Source organism: Anomalospiza imberbis, chromosome 12, assembly GCF_031753505.1.
Source record: "Anomalospiza imberbis isolate Cuckoo-Finch-1a 21T00152 chromosome 12, ASM3175350v1, whole genome shotgun sequence".
NCBI lineage: Eukaryota > Metazoa > Chordata > Aves > Passeriformes > Viduidae > Anomalospiza > Anomalospiza imberbis.
Window position 1 is genome coordinate 15,447,110 of NC_089692.1, and position 18,042 is coordinate 15,465,151.

The following is an 18,042-nucleotide window of genomic DNA, read 5'->3' on the forward strand; positions in this document are numbered from 1 at the left end:
CTGAAATTTTGGGTGTTGTAGATGCTCTACAACTGGTCACCTTGACTCTGTTTCCCTTGTTTTGAGATTTTTAAGACCTAAAAAAATTCCTTCTGCAGATGTGGCGTTTTTGTTTGCAGTTTACCTTTCTGCCATGTGGTTTCAGGTGGAGCCTTGCACAGGGGCTGTCTTCTGACACTGCCTGTTTGGCGAGGGAAGAAGAGGAGAGGCTCTGAATGACGTTTCTCACATGCAGCATCTGCCTTTGGCACTCCTGGACACATGGGACTGGTCTGGATTGAACCCCTCCACAACTGTTTGGTGTATAGATCAGATTTTTCAGATGACACATTATCAGTTATGCATGAAGTGATGGATTCCTGCTTAATTCTGGTGGCTCCCAGCAGCAGAGTCCCTTGGTGCCCTTCATTTGCCTCAACGAGGGGAGTCACTGCGGTCATATGCAAATCTTGCCATAATTACCCATGACTTTCTTCCTTCCACACTGACTGGCTGCTCCAGGTCTGCCAGGGAACTTCCCCCATGAGCTTATCCCTGACCCAGAAGTGTTTTCTTTGCTCTCCAGAATTAGCACTGATTTTGTTCTGAAGCAGCACTAAGCCCTGGTTTGGTCTGACAGCACAAAATCTTCTTCACTTTGCAAACTACAGCCCAGCCCAGCTGGTTTTCTAGAGCTGATAATTTTATTTTCAATAATAGAAGTCTAGAGAATCTCAGGTTGTTGGCCACCAGGTCAATGTCACATCTCTAGGCAAAGCAGAGGAGCTAATTTGTGATGGGGTAACCTTTATGTGAAGGGGTGAGTGTGCAAGGTTTGTGTCAGCCTGGGAATATGCCTGCAAATAGACATTTCTGATGGGTAAAAAAAGTCACTTGAATGTACACTCACACAAACTGGACACCATAAGTCAAAAGTTATGCTGTTTTAATGAGAGCTTTATAATTAGGTTGTTCATTTGCTGGGTGAAATTGTCATTAGTAAAGGAAGGTTTTATTAATTCACCTTCTTATATAAAGAATATAATGAATCACTAATATTCTTATAGATACAGACCACGACTATTTCTGCTTCCTGCCTTGAAAACATCTTGTTTCAAATTAGGTTTATCTGCTGTCTAAAACTAAATACAATGAATAGATGCATAATAAAATCTTTTAATTGTCTTAGCATATGTTGCTTTTATTAGGTGAGAATAATTGCATTCATGGGATCACCTACAAAGTCCTTTAGAATATAAAATTGAAATGGCTTCACACTGAGTGCACAAGTCCTTCTGAGCCGTGCCATTTTCCCCTTCACTGCCTCTTGTCCCCCTTTCGCTGTAAAGTTCACATTGAAGTGTGACAAGAGACACTTGACAACTGACACATGCTGGATCTTATCAGCAGTGAGTGCAGTCATGGGCCCTGACTGAAGAGCGATTGTCATTTCTACACCATTTATTCCTCTCCTAGCCTCATTGCTTGCTTCCTTTCTGAGGAAATTTTTCCTGTTAAAGTACTGTACTTGTCGTTCTTTTTTGGTGCATGTCTGTGGGGGTTTTTACTTTTTTTTTTCCCCTCACGAAAGGATTTTGTTATGCATTCATCCCATAGGCAAGCCTCTAACAGACTTCCTCTAACCTCTTAGTGTCAGGACTGCTCTAAGCTGATTCAGGCTAATAAAAGCAACCCAACAAAGCTTTGATGGTGTCATTACATCTTCCTTAAATCCCCTTCCTTGCTAGCATCCAATAATTCTATTACCTCTAATCAATTCACAGGCTATTTTATTTGAAAGGAAGAGAAATCAACTTCAAGCCATGCCGGTGCAGTTTGCCCAGCATTCACAGAAGGTGATGATGTTTCTGCCATGGCTTCAATTGACTCTTTAAGTGAGTTCTGGACTATTGAGCAGTCTGAACTTTTATCTGTGCTCTGCCAGCCCAAGCCAACAACAGCAGAAAATAGGCTGTTGTTGCCTCTTGGAAGGTCTTCCACTTCTACATAACATTGTATGTCATTTCTGTAGTTTAGATAGCATAAGCAGTAGATCATTTGAAAGTATTGAGGATAAAACAAGGAGTTTGTAGGAGTTTGACCAGTCTATTTTAAATTAATTGTCCCTGCAACTCTTTGTATTGGAGCTCCCTTATTTTTTCATTTTTTGAACAAGAATTTTTCCCCTATTGTTTTAACATACTAGAGCTTTCACGTGTGCTCAGTCCCACCAGGGTGATTGCTGGGTTTTGTCATTAATACAGCAGAGATGTCTGAGCAAGCTCTAAGGCTATGTTCATGCATCGTTGTCTGACGGGGGCCGTGTCTGCCAAAAATCTTATTGCCCCCGGCTCACGTCAAGCGGCGCGTCACGATTGCTCTGACAGAGCTGCTGCCACCACTGCCCTAACACAGCTCTGGCAAAATAAGCTGGGTACATTCAGCAGTTTAAATAATTGGTCTCTGCTAAGGCAGCCTCCAACTGAATCATCTGAGTGATTAGGGGAGCAGCTGGGGCTGCAGGAAGTGCAGGGTGCTGGCAGGCAGGGGGTGATGAGCAAGATGTGGGGCAGAGGTTCTAACATCTTGGATTGATGTGGAAGGAGCCAGTAAAGGACTTCAGAACATATTCCACATAATCAAACTTGGCTCCCCAAAGAAATTTTAGCCACATCATCAACCTACAGAAATGTACCCTTCTTATTCCTGGTTCTGTGGTAGCATGAAACATAAATGTGCATTAGGCATCAAGATGCCCCAGGAGCTTGACACTGAGCAGATGGATGACACCCAGGCCCTTACCCCTATGAAACTAGGGTGTAGTTAGGAGAATGCACTGCCCATAACTTGCTGCTGAGAACAGTCTTCATGTTCAGAACTAGATAAATTTTATCTGGGTTAAGGCTCTGTCTTGTTTCTAATAGATCTTTAAGAGTCTGCTGCTCTTGTCCCTCTTCTTAATGAAAAACATGCATCATCTCATCACGCATTGGTTTCCTCCTTTATCTCTTCTGCTATACAAAAGGCAGAGTAGTGGGCATCCTGTTTTCTCCCACGCTGTCGTAGTTGTTGCTTTCAGAATAAGTTGGGTTTAAGCTCTGAACTGAGGAGGAATTCATTGCTGTCCTCGTGTTGGTTAACAGTTACTCACGCAGAGCCCCTGGGATGACTCAGCTGAGCGTGGGCGGCAAACCAACACAAGTCAGGATTGCCTGTGCTCTGTACCCAACATCTATTCTGCTCGTTAAACCATGGCCTGGACTGTTTGGAAACATGAGCACCTTGTTTTCTACCTTGTATGTTTATATCCTAAGAATAAAGCACATCTTTTCTGTAAACATCTGTCAATCAGATAAAAATTACTGAAGCTTCTCAGAGCATGGCTTGGCGATGCCGCTTGTAATTTCAGTTGTCACGCGCAGTACACCTTGTACATCAGGATTTCATTGCTCTCAATTGCCAAGGGAGATTTCTGAGTCTACGTGACATGTAAATGACACTGGTGTCACTGCACATAAGCCTGTGGTTGTGCTCGTGTCTGCTCCCACGTGTGCTACCCCTGAACCTGCACGTCGCAGGCTCCCCAGCCCCGTCTGGGGCCGTGGCCATGGGATCAGAGGCTGAGTGATTCCCCTGCAGCAGTATCTGGTGGAGGGATGCTGGCACAGCCTGTGGGGGCCCACGGCAGCAGCATCCCCTGATGTTCCTTCCCTGGTGCTGAGAGAGAGGCAGGGATGGGAAGTGGAATAATTGATTCTGATTGGAGTGAAATTAAAATTTAGAACCTAGGTAGCAGTGGTGATTTATGGCACTGTAACTGAACTATAGGTTTTAATAATGTATTTTAGCTCCTACAAAGATGGAAGGAACGTACCAAATTCCATTAGTCTAAAAAGGAGAGAGAGCTTTGCATGGAGGTGCTTGTTCCAAAAGGCAAAGTTCATCTGAATTCCTTTGTCTGATCATCTCAGGAAACAAGAAAGGTTTAAATGTACTTTTTGTGCATGCAAATGACCATACTGGTTCTGGTCATGAAAATCTCAGTTCAGTTTTTCACATTACCATTGTTTTAACTTTTCCAGTACACCAGCAGGCATAAAGTACCTAGAGAAGGTATTTAAAGTCATTCAGAATATAAATTTTTAGTCTGTCAAATTAAACTATTTGTATCAGAATCCCTGGACTTCCAGTCAAATATTCTTTTTTTACTATGATTGATGACCTGAGTGATAATAAAAATTCTGCCCTACTATGACCACACTCAAGGAGAGAAGAGGTAGACAGGCAATTTGCAGGTTAATATTTTCTTTAGGTCTACTTAGCACTTGTTTATTTAGAGATAATTTGATTGAACAGGCAAAGATCATGTGAGAAGGGGTTTTGTTAGTAGTGTTTTTCTAGATCAATCATAGTTTGATTACTGGAAGTCCATCCTGTTATCAAATATATTTCTCATCAAATATTAATTAGACATGTGGACAATACTATGGAACTTCTTCACTTTGTCACAATATTTGTCAACAAAATGTCATTTTCTTTGCATTTTAAAATAGATTTTTGGTTTATTGAATTAAAATGTTGGAGTTTGCTTTCTTAAAAAAAAATTAAAATAGTTTTTCTAGTACCAAGACATTGAAAACAGACTCTGACTTCTGCATTTCATAGTCAAAAGCTGGAGAAGTAGAAACCATGAATCCAATTCTGGGGTTAGGCTTGATGTGTTTGTGGGAGAGAGGAGATTATAAGACTGTAGAAAAAATGGAAAGAAAAAAGAAAATTATGAGGCAAGCTTGACAAAGTGGATTTCTTAATTAGTTAAATCACCTGTGGGATCAGAAACTGGAGCTGCTCATGGCTTGCAGTCAATAAAGGAGTTCTCTCACCTTTCTCAGTCTCTGATGTCAACACCAGGTATAACAGAGGAAAACACTTTGATTTAAGATTCAAAAATCCTGCCTTAGCCAGGATGAAGTGAATTTAAACAACCATGGTAATTCCTAAACCAATTTGATTTCCAGATTCCCCATGATGTGATATCAGGGAATCCCAAGGAGAGAAGTAGTTGTTTTGGAACAGATGAACTGGAAGGAAAGGAGATATAAGCAAGGGAGTGCATGGGAACAGAAAAAGAGTGAAGATCAGGAGGAAAGAGTTATGAGAAACTTCTGTATTGGAATGTAAGAGGGATGATAATTTATTTTGTTCCTGGCACAATGAAACTGCTTAGAGGGAGAAGTTATTAGCTCTCCTTGATCATTAAACCAAATGGAGAATTTGGAATGCAGACAGCAGGGAAAACAGAGGTTTTGAGGAAGAAAATGACTTACTCTTTTATTAGAACTATGTGCACCCGATGTAATTGCCATCTCAGTTCTGGAATAGCAAGTTATGGCTTTTCAGCAGCAAGGAATGTAAAACGGGGAGCTGGCCTTCAGAGTGGTGGGGTGTAGGTAAGTGCAGCAGGAGCAGCGGTTGTGGTTGTGTTTGCTGTGGAACATCAGGGGAGGATGTCGTGCAGACTGACACCAATAGCGTGGCAGTTTCACAGGGCAGGTCTGACACTGCTGTGGCACTCACTGCTAGAATTGTTTGGGGTCTGGTTGCTGACTGGAAAAGGCAGAAGAAAAAATTGTCACTGCTTTGGGACAGATTGCTTTGACATTCAGTAAATCAGGATAAAACCCTGTACCCATCATCAGCCTCCTGTTTGCCCTGTTATTTCTTTGCAAAATGATAGAAAACATTCATCTGAGACACATGTCTAGGCATTAATCAGCCCAAACCCATCAATTCAACAGTGATGCTCTTATTTTATCCAGACTGTACTCTGTAGCAAGAAGCCACATTATTTCTGAAAAAATTCTTCTCCCTTTTCCTGTATATTTTTGCCTTTCCGCCTTCTGACTGGTATTTGTTGAAGATATCTATGCACAAAGAGCCTTTTTCTCTTGTGCCCTTCCTGCCCACGTATTACAATTGAGCCCAAGTAACACGACAAGCGGTTGCTGTAGAAGTTACTGAGATATAAACAGAGAGACACAGCCTTTGTTATCTAGACATGAAGGAGGAAATGGAGAGTGGGGAGGGGTGGAGATTTTTTTTTATTAACTTGCAGTTAGAATGGATTTGAGCTGCAACATCAGTGGAAAGGTATATATATTTACCTTTAAGTGCCTCGCTTCGTTCTGTGTGTTCATACGAGCTCCCTTTTACGGTGTGCAATTTCTCTCACAGATTCCAGAACCCCCCTCTTCAATGGACTTTTGCAAGGCAGCAGAGCTAGGCCATCTTAGCAGAGAAAATTACAAATTACTAATTTAAGTGCTTCTTAGAATCACTTCCTTTTTGTTTTGTATAATTTCCACACTTAAAAAATCAAACTCTCAGTTAAATGTTTATACAGTAATTCAGCCGGCTTAAGCCATCTGCTAGCGTGGCATCTGCAGAGCTGTTTTGTTGCATCCTCTGTATTGTTTCCTTCACACATCTTTGTAGCCTGGTATTTTGGTTGCAAAAGGATCATTTTATTTTTCAACACAAAAGAGGTGCTGTTTATATCTCTGGATCTAATTGTCAGCTTTATTTCCAAACTCTACCTCAAATCAAGTTCTTATGCCTCTAAAAACCTTATTCTGATTGACATTTACTTTTCAAAACCTATATTCAGTCTTATCGTGCTCTTTTATTATACCTGCCTCTATATCAGTATTCAAAAAAATCCTTATCGTTTGTGAAGAGTATAGGTGGGCTTGGAGCATTAGTATTCATACTTGCATGTTAACAACTGTTATAACGTGTACCAGAGGGAAAATATTATTTCTTGTAAATGCTCAATAATTACAGTCTTTATTGCATCAAAACCTGTGTTTTGACAGATAGTGGAAAGCTTTCAAAGTTTGTGTGGGGTGGATGACAGATAGCTGCAGGTAGAAAATATTTTTTTAGGTATTGGTTTTTCAATCCCTGATACTGTAAATATTCTTCCAAAATAACATTAACCTTCCACACAGGGTTGGTAGTGTTCAATGATAATACATGTATTAGCAAAAGATACTTGGGAAATAATTCTTAATGATTCCATCTAATTAATCTGTGGTTGGGACATTAACGTCTCTTTTCATTAAGTTGGGAAGTATGAAAGACTAGAAAATTACTGCTGTGCTGGATTTAGTGCTTTAGGTATAATTTGAATGGATGTGCTAAATTCTTGGTCGTAACTTGCACTAACACCTAGTCTAAGACAAATTAAAAGGGGAGCTTATCTGCTATTGCACTTTCCAAGAATACTTTGGATGCCTTTAAGCCATTTGCAGCGTATGCCTTTATGAAGTGATTTTTTTTTTCATATATACATCCTGTGAGACATTCTCCAATTATTTCCAGTACATGTGATATCTCTGTTTTTGTGAATACCGACACACAAGCTGAGGTTGGATGGTATTTTTTTCTGTTTTGTTTTTCTTTTGGTGTATTTTTTTACGTGTGCTGTCTTACTGGATAAACATTTGCATTTGCAATGAGGTTGTATCAACCAGTAGCCCACTGCAAATGAGGTCATGAGAAGTCTGAGGAAATTCATCTGAGCTTGAAATTCTTTTGTTTGGGATGTTGATGTTCTGATCAAGTTTGTGCTTTAGTCAACTGGACCTAACACCATGATTTGTGCTGAAAGCTTAACTCATGTGTTTTAAGAGTTTAATGATGACAGTAGTGTTGTTGCCTCCTCGTTTGAACACATCCTGGGGTTTGTGTGAAATGCCTGAGCCTCTGGAGTTTCAAGTGCCTCTTGAGTGTCAAGATACCTTAATAACCTAATGGGATTTTAGGTTTTCAATGAGTTTGAGAGTTATCCAGTTGTGTTTATTCCATCTTGAGTACTATGTTTGCAGTGTTTGGTCTGTTGAAGTCAATGACAAGGCTCCCACTGACTTTAATGGGATCAGAATTGCCAACCTAGAGAGAAAAGGCAGCGGGATGTAAGATTTCTGTCAACTGCCTTTAATATTGCATCCAAATTGAGAAGGCCACTTCTCTTACTTCGAGGTTGTGGGGATGCTAAAGTGTACTTGACAGATGTCTTGCCAAGAGTTCAAGCTGATTGCTGAGAAGTAGCTCTCAGCAGCTTCTCGCAGACTGATAGTGAATGCAAGTTGGGCTTGAGCATCACTCCATTCAGAGTGATTAAACAAGGCAGAGACAAACTATCTGACATCAAGTGCTGCCACGTTTTATTAGCCCCTTCCATCACACAGAAGGCCAGAAGGCACCAGCCAGATATGTGGGCAGATATAAGATGTTCAGATTCCAGCTATGCTTAACTGATAACACTCCTGAAAAACAAATTTAGTGTGTCTCGCTGCTGCAAGAGTTCAAATCTGACCTTTTATCTTTTTTTTCCAATGATTAGATGGACCAGCCAAATCTGTAGACCCCAGCACTATTTAAGATTGCCAGTAACTTTCTGAGTAAGAATTTTTTCCAAGAAGAAGTCTGAGCTGAGACGAAGGGTTTGATTTTGTACCTGAATAGTTTGTTTCACAAATGGGACTCCCTATGGAATGCCATTCCTGGAGAAGTCAGCAGGGGTCACTTAAGTTCATTGTTTTGCAGCAAATTCACTTTTGGACTTGTCAGAAAGTAAGCACTAAATATCCTTTAGGTATTTATCATTTATACCACTGAGTGATTTTCCCTTCTGTAATCTAACCGCACTGAAAAAAGTGCTCCAAATTATGTAAGGAGAGGTTAGACAGCACAGTTCCAATACAGCAGCTGGGCAGAACATCTATTTCACATGTTGCCAACTGAAAAAGATTGTGCCCTTAAGAGCACATTGCAATTTAATAGAAATTTATTGTCGGAAGAGGATCCTCCTAGTAGGATATGTCATTGTGGCAAAACAGGGAATAGAGACTTCATTAGACACCATCATTTTTACTTGTATGTAGCAAATGGAAAATACTGACTGGCACCAATGGGAAAGGATCTTCTTTGTGTTTCCTGGAAAGCACAGGCACATTTCCCTTCCTCCTACTGGAGAAAGGAGGAGAGGTGTGTATCCCATCAAAAGAAAGCATTTCTCTCTTTGAGTGACAGCACATGTGCACACTCACACTGTGGAGGTTCCTGCAGCTCCACCTTCCCATCCCAGGCTCAGGGAATTGTGCCCTTTTCCTGCCACCGTTGATGTGCTCAGCCCCCTTGTCTCCCCTGGCTTCTGGATGGAGCATCTTAGGTCTTCCATCAGCAAAGCTTTGTCTGCATTTTTGGAAAAAGATAGAGACTGAAATATTGAGAAAGCTAAATTTCCAGTCTTGGTTGCTTCTTAAAGGTCTATTTAATGAGATCATTTACAAGGATGGCCTCTGAAATCCACGTGGCCTTCAGCAGAAATCCTGGATTTTTCTATACATTTGTTTTGTATTTCAAAATTTTTCATGCAGGACAAACAATTTATTGAAGATGAATTCCCCAGTTTTTAAGATGGGCTCATTAGAGTCTACCTTGAACACCAACCAGAGGAGTAGCTCAAAAAAACCTTTCTTTCACTTTTGTGGTGAGCAGGATGTTTCCTTGTTTATGAGAACATCATGCTGTTGTCAAGAAAAATGAGGACATAAAAAAACTGGGATGGGAAGAGCCCCACTTTTATTTGAAGCATTGAGTGTCACCTTTAATCCTGTGTTGATGCCAGCTAAAACTGACTGGTTTATAAATATCACACAGAAATCAGAATTGCTTGGTACATGATCCAGAAGACCTCTGCATCCATCTGTTTTGTACCCAGAGCAGTTTGGAGTTGTTTTAACTATCTGCATAACTTGATCAGGACACGCTGTGTTCTTGGGGAGCCTTGGCATTGCAGGTTCCTGCTTTTCTGTCAGTGCCAGAACACGGAGCAGCAGGGCTCTCTGAGCTCCCATTCCTCAGCCTCCTCCTCCTTGCACTGCAGTTTTTGTGGCTAGATTGAGTGAGAGCTACAACAAAAGGAAGCTAATGGTTCTCCCAGATTAGACTGTCTTTTGCCAGGGGAGTTTAAGAGGTGCATGGCTTAGTATAGCAGCTTTGGCATCGTTAGTACTGCAGCAGAGAAGGCTGTCCAAGAAGCCTGGCTGAGGCTGGAAGGAGGTGCTACAGGCACATGAAGAGGACCCCATAAAGCCTCTAATCCTCCCAGAGATAAAGCACTGAGGGAGCTAATCAGGGACACATAAATTATCAGCATAGCAGATGTAAGAAAGAGCATTGCACAGAGAGCAAAATAGAGCTCAGCAGGACATAGGTCTGACCAGATGTGCAAACACACACCTAAGCTGGTAGAAATAGGAACAAGGAATATGCAGCTTTCAGCAAAATTTGGGATGACCCAGTAATGTCATTCCTGACCTTACCTCTTCTGTGGAACTTAGACCTGACTTTCTTCGCTCTCTTTGTTCTCCTGTTGATTAACATGGGTATGAATGTTATCTTTTTGCATTTCTTTTTTTCTTTGCTTCTTGGTTTTTTGCAGTTTATTCATTGTGTGATTGTCCTAAAAGTGCAAAGGGACTTCAACATAGCAACTGAAAGCACAGAGATGCAAAGGTGCTTTGTAGTCTGACATGGTCAAGAAGTATCAATAGCTCAATGCACAAAACTCTGCTACTAGATGTGAATACGATGTGTGTGTGAGGATCTCCATAAGCAATATCAAACAATTGCATGAAAAGTGGCTGTGGGTGCTCAGATACTTTATTAGTGTTCATCTGACATTTTAAACAAGCAATTTATAATATAACTATGTAAATATAAACATGCAATTTTGAATTTCAGCACTGGAGAAAGATAACCTGCTGCTAGGTAATATCAGTTCCTGCGTCTGTAGAACTGCTGTTGGACATGTACTGATTTCCTAATAATAGTCAAAGTGATCATTCAACCTACATTTAGCATGCTGGGATTTAAAATGCAAAATAGCAACATACTTCATGCAAATGTCAACTCTGCCTATGTTCTAGGGTGCATGTCCAGAGGAGGAAACAATAAGTTTATTCTTCTCCCCAATTAGACTTTTGTGAAAGGCTCAGTCATGTCTCCAGCTATCACATTGAACAAGCACTAAAGCAGCACATTAATGTGCCTTTTAATGCTTCTTAGGAGTAGATCAAAAGAAATGTCAGGTGCACTTTACATTCCTCTCGTGATGTGTCTGAGGCTGTTAGTACATCACCTCTGCAAGGGCCGTTGTTCCCAGCCTGCCGTGCTCGGGCTGCGGGCGCTCTGCTGGGACGCTGCCCTCCAAAAGTGCTCAGGGATTTACCTCCATCCCACTGCACCTTGTGTCCTGGCTCCTCAGGTGGAGGAAGCCAGTAGTCCTGCTGCTGTCACCAAAAGCAGGGTTTGGATTTTGCTTTTCAGTGGGAGAAAGAGTTGTTGAAATCAGTCCTGGAGAAAACATCTTAAAACTCAAGATGCCGGAAAATGGAACTTAATTAATGGGAGCAAACCTGCAAACCTCCACATCAAACTGTTATTATTTTGCTTGCTTGCTGGAGGGAATATGTCAGAGCAGTGTTTACCTTTTCTTAGTACAAGCTTGGCTGTTCTACCCATCATTTACTTTTGCATGATTAGCAGGTGAACTTGTAGCTCTGTCATTCTAAACACAGGGTGCTTAAAATGTGCAAGAGACAACTTTCCTTAACCAGGACAGCATTGTCATTGCACTGGCCCTGGGTTCCTGGGCTCCACAAGAGTGGTGACTGATGTTGTCAGCACGTAGCTCTTGTTGGAGTATGGGGCTGATATCGGCCAAAAGATTTTAGAGTGCATTTGGCATGTGAGACACAGCCTGGACATCACTGGCTCCCTCTGCTACACCAGACACTGAGAACAGAGCTGGGCCTCTGAGGTTTGCAGAGCTGAGTACAGCTTAAAAATGGAGCATAAACAGAAAAGAAAATGTACTCAATGTCAGCTATAGGGGTGAGACTGCAAAGCAGGAGACAAGGCTAAGGAAAATATGTAAGGAGCGAGAAAACAGAAACGCTGCAGTGTGCAGGATGACATGGACGAGGACAAGAGGCTGGAATTAATGCAGAAGTGGGGAAGCAGTGAGAAGGGTTCAAGTTTTGTAACGAAGTTCATTTCTATATGTTTTCCTCTTTCAAATGAGTGCTTTGAATAAATAGTACTTTCATTTCCCGTGAGGCAGAGGTGAATAATAAGTACCTCATCTGGGGACGCTGATCTCCCCAACATCAGTCATCTGCTTGCAGCCTTACACTCCGGCAGTGCTTTGGCTGAGCAAATTAGCCTGAAGTGTTGTGCCCTTGGCTGGCAAATCCTTTCAACCCGGTTGAACGGACAAAATGAATACCCAGATTGTTCCTACGTCTGTTATTCTCTCGTGTTTATCTGGCTGAGCTGTCAGTCAGGCCATTATAACTGTGGTGCACACTCAAATGACTTGTCCACTCACAAAAGCAGAGTCTGTTGATGATAAGCTAAACAAAACTGGAGAGCGACTGTTGACAGAGTTGGGGATCTTGCGAATGTCTCAGGTAAAAGCAGAAAGGCAATTTGGGAAGGTACAGACTGATCTTTTCTTAGGCGTGTGTAGTTTTAAAGCGCTCCCTGGGATTTGTCGGCGCTGGATAAACGGGTGTTTGTAATGAATTGGGTTCCTCTCTACTTTAAACAAATTAAGCGGCATGAAGATGATTTCTGAAACTTGAATGTAAGGGTATATTGCACTTCCAAGAATTCATTAGCTTGAAAAGACATAATTTACTCAAGCAGGCTTTGCCAGAGAAGAGCGTCGCTGCTCCAGCCATGTGCCAGGAGGAGGCACAAACACCCACAGTGCATCGGTGGGCTGCGTGGGGCTGCGGGCAGCGGCCAAGCCTTCCCAAAGGGATCTGCACAACCAGCCCTGGGCTTTAATTGCCCTCTGTCTGCTTTGCAGGACCTGAGGGTTTGAACGTGGCGGTTGCTTGCTCCTTCCCAGGCAGGGAGGATGTTTGCATGATGGGAGCTGATCAGTTTTACTCATAAGAAGAATTGTGTTTCTTAAACGTCCAGCAATGCAGTGCATGACACAAGTGGAGTGTTGTATGATTTATTTTCTGAGCTTTTCCGTGAGGACACTAAGTTAGAAGTAGGACTGTGAGGCACTCATGAAACTCATTTGACTGCATGATATTAAATAATGCAGTGCCTTTCTGCTGAATGTGACTATAGTCAAAGCTACCTTGGTCCTTTAGTCTGATGTTTGTGGTGAAAATTACCAAGTTAAAGTTTTCAGATTGTGAGTGTGAACAGTCTCAGGTGTTTGAGCAGTGCTGAGCTATATAACAGAAAGTGTCTCCTCCATCTCCTTCCCAGAGAGGGAAACCCAGCATCTTACTTTCTGCAATTGAGAGAAAAGACAGCAATGGTTTAAATCCTCATAAGTGTCATGAAGAGGCAGAGGAAAACTTAAGCAAAGAAGGTCCTGTGTCTTGCTGAGAGTTTGTTAAGATGCACAGTTAGGGAGGGAGATGCTGCTGAGAGTGTGGCACAGCACGGCAACAACTCTTTTATCAGCAGCTGGTGCCTTCAAAATCCCAACCCCAGTAGCCTTGTTGGCGGTGATGATAACTGTAACGGATGGAACAGCTATTTTTCATCAAATGCTTGTTAGTCAATTTATTAGACTCCTAATATACTAATGCACTCATTTGGCAGGCTTCTCAGCAAACGAGGCTCGCAGTGGAGTGTACTCACTCAAAGTCACGGTAACTCGCAGGTTGCTGATTTCTCATCAGCACTCAGAAGATAATTTGCAAATGTGCCATTTATCATTATGTGCTTTGTAGAAGCAGATCTCGTGAATGGGATAAACAGATAAGAGAGTCTAATAATGAACATTTCCTTCCCCAACAACACTGCCAGCTTCTAGAGTATTATGTTTTATATACCTTGCAGGTACTGCACTTCTGTGTGCACTGGAGTTTGCCTGTGCTAGTGAAATAGCTGGGCACACAGCTTTTAAAGGATGGCTGCTAAAGCATTTATCTCTGCTCACAGAACACAGAGTTGAACCAGGTTAGGCATTGTCTTCTGGAAGACGTAAGATTTCTATTTGTTGCAGTTTAAAAGCAGTGGGCATGTGTGGAGTTCACCATGGAAAGCCACCACTTACCTTCCAGCTTTCCTCTTCTCACTGGAAACACAGCCATCTGTGAAAGCCACTGTTAAAGCCAGCAAAAGGATTATTCAGAGGCAGGATGGTGTGGATTATATGGTGGAGGTTGCTGAAGGAGCACTTTTTTCCACGCCAAAGACAACAGGCTTTATGGATGCTCTGACCTGCACTGCTGTTCACCACTGTTTGAGTCTGTGTCACTGGCTGCTTTTTATTTGCTGGTTCACTTTTTACTGGGAAGAAGTCGAAAGTAACAGAAGCCCAGTGATCGGTCTGCAAATGTGATTCCCATCTCCCTTTGTGACATTCAGGGTGGAAAGCCGTGCATACAAATCATTGCTACTTATTTTTGCTTCTGCAGATGTGATTTTATTAAATGAAAGGTGTAACAAGAAGCCCAGCATAGGCAGGAGCCCTTTTGCCAAATGGCTCTATGTGTTTAGCTCTGTGACTGCTCTCCAGCAGAGCTGGGAAACCATGCAAAGATATTGATAATTGATTCCGTTTTATATAAGTTAAAAACTAGCTTTTCCCTCCTAGTGTGAAGGTAATGGGTTTTGTCTGCAGAAAGATAATAATTCTATGAACCATTTCTACGCCCTCTACTAAAGAATAGTACAGCTTGCACTTGAACATAATGCCCGTGTCAGCTCAGCTTTTTAAACATTCATCTTAAAAGAGTCTTCAAGGACTGGAAAGAGATCATCCCCAGATGCCAAGCTAAGTTTGAGGAACTTAAAAAGTCATGAGGATCCTGTCAATTAATGTGTTTATTCTCATACGCCTACTCTGGAAAAAAAAAAAAATCTTCAGACATGAAAGCTGTTTTCTTTCAATTAAAAAGTTGTCATTGCATTTAGTTTTCATAGATAATGGAGAGAGGATTTTTTTTTTCTCCCCTCTACTGTACTGGGGGATAAATGCATCTTTTTTTACTTTTTACCTTTTTCGTCAGAGTAATCTTCATTTACTGCTTGAACAAAAAAAAAAAAAAAAAAAAAAAAAAAAAAAAAAAAAAAAAAAAGAAGGAATAAGAGAGCTAAATTGAAATCTTGTCTCCAAATCTGTATGCAGGAGGTGACTTGATTTAGAAGCTTTAGGTAATTTCTTTTTTGTTCACACTCCTTCAGTTGAAAGGCTTCCACAAACAGTGTTACAGCACAGAAGGGAGGAGATGGAGAAATTTATCAAGCTATTTATCAAATTATTTTCACAGTCTGTCAAAGTCATAAGCATGCTGGAAAAGAAGCATAAAGAGCGTGTTGGAACAGAGGAGCCATGTCTGAGTGAGCAGCAGGACTGCAGCACAACCAGAGGCACGGGGACTGCCCTTGGCTGTGGCTGCATCTGCCCTCAAACCCAGCCCTGGCACTTGTGGTATTAAGCCCAGGCTTGACGGATTATGGAGTGAGAAAATGGAATGGAAAACATCAAAACTGGCCCAGTGGAATGTGTCCCTGCCCATGGCAGGGCTTGGAACTAGAGGATCTTTAAGATCCCTTCCAAAACAAACCATTCTACGGTTCTGTGACTCTGTGATTATTAAACAGAGGGAGAGGTCAGAGAGAAGGGGACAGACATCCCCTCTCTGAGTCTCTGAATCTAAATGGTGCCCATCCTGGGGCAGGGAGTGGATCACATCCTGAGACAGGACCCCATGCTTTGGAGAAAACAGCCTTGGAATGTGGCCTGGGAGACAGCACTGGCAAAGCAGAGGGAAAAGCAAACAAAAAACCAACTGAGAGTGAAAGAACCAGTCTAGTAAGAAATCTTTAATTTCTAATGAGCTTTAAAGGATTTGAGAGAGTTGATTTTTTTTTTAACAAACCAGTTCAAGTACATGCCTTCAGATTATAAAAGTACCCGAAATTGCCTAGAATATCAGCATGCATAGCTTGTTAATATTTACATATATTTACATGGGAAAACAAGAGAAAGATCTACAGTTATTTACAGTCTACATAGGAGAAGAGAAAGGCAGCATAATTGTATTTCCTAAAATACAGTAGTTGAATAGTCAGCACATGCATATTAAGATATATTTGCATGATAGAACGCAAATGTTTTAAGATGTACCTTTTAAACTCCCTGTGCTAAGGTATAGCATAATAAAGGTAATTTTTTTTTTTTTTGTGTTTTGTTTCTAGTCTATTTGCATCAAGTGCTTTAAAATGTTCACTAACACAGCGGCGGCATTATTTACCCTGGCAATTAAAGCAACAGTACACACGATAATTTCCTACTAACTAGCAACAAGCTGCTGGTGAATGAAATATCTATTGTTTCTCATTACCCATCGACCAACATACAGGGATCTCTCCTTGTAAAGGCAGTGCCTAAGCTATCACCATTAATTATAGAAGTAATATAAATGAGACTCTACAGTATGTACTAAATGAAATATTAACAAGACCAGTGTCTTTGAGCCTGAAAGATGCACTAACAGGGCACACTTTACAGCAGGCTATCTATGAAAATCACACATACATAATACAGGAGTGCTTGGCTTACAGCTCTAAGCCTAGACTTTAGAGGCCTGTTTGCTAGATCTGTATTATTGCAAAATACATTCCCTTAATTAGTTTCTGGAAGACAGAGTTGGTAGTTACTTTCTTACCATGATACTTCCCCATCATAACACCCCGTGGTTTTTCAATGCATTGTGTTATTGAACGGTGTGTGTCTGTGTGTGTATGTGCATATGTGTGCATGTGTATCAACAGATGAAAAGCAGTCTTTATCTTTAAAAACTAAACAAACAGCTCATTAAATATCTGTCCCAAAAGGTCACTTCCTTAAAAAGCATTGCGTTGTGTGACTTTTTTTTTTCATTCATATCTGAAATAAATTCAGCCTAAAAAATTATCTGTGCAATGAAGGAAGAAGCCAGATGTCAGCATCGTGATGATATTCTTTCAATAATGTGTATGAAAAAGTCTAAATTTGGACTAGTAATAGTATTAAAAAGCTATATAAATATATACAGCATATACAGTACTGTATGTATACACACATTTATATAAAGTATATATATAATTAAAGTACAGCAAAACCATAAAACATTTCAATTCAGCATAAATTAATAACAGAAGTCATTTCAATGAACTCTCATCTGTGTATGCCCAAACACCAGCCAGACCAGTTCTGATGATTTAGTTGCAGCAGTGTATCTAATCTCTCTGTTTTGGCAGGATATGTTTAGTATCAACAACCTGTTTGCTCAACTCTTTAAATTGCCCTTGCCCAGAAGAATCCACCTTTTGCTGGCAGGTTATGTGTCTCAGGAGGATTTCCACACCTCCATGGGATTTCCAGTTTGACTGTGGCCAACAGGTTGTGATAGAATTTGTGTTTGTGATCGTGTTTGTATAAAGGTGCATCGCAGAAGGTGAGCTCCCGCGGATGTTCAGGTGTGAGCAGCCCCCAGCAGAGCTGGGGTGCCCAGGGACTGTCCCTGACATGCTCTTTGCTTCTCACTCCACTGGCCAGTGCTGGCACACAGGGCAGGGGGCAAACAATGGACTGCAGCATCATTTCTTCAACCTGAGCTCACCCTTACCCTGTTACTCTCTGTAATTTTCCTCAGGGATTTTTCCCAGATCTAGAAATGAGCAGAAGAATGCTGCATCACTGCACTGCTCCTTACCAGCCTGTGAGAAGAAAAGATCATAGACATTTGCATGCAGTGTTCAAAGCTGCCATTTCAGTGGAGCAGTGATGTCTTAAAAGTGTAAATCGGGTGTGAACAGGGGTTCAGTGGGCAGGAGAAGGAATTGCAGCACTGATGTGCCTGGAAATGTGCTGTTGATAAAGAGGCCTGTGAGGAGTGGTGCTGCTCCTGCCCTGAAGTGCTGGTGGAGCAAGGTAAAGCCACAGGCTTCATTATAGTTCTTATA

General features: G+C 41.4%; 1 protein-coding gene across 1 annotated transcript in view; it reads left to right on the plus strand.

The window, feature by feature from the left end:
• The window catches only part of WWOX (WW domain containing oxidoreductase), a 485,118-nt gene that overhangs the window by 458,613 nt on the left and 8,463 nt on the right, over window positions 1–18,042 (plus strand). The gene's annotated exons all lie outside the window — the stretch shown is intronic.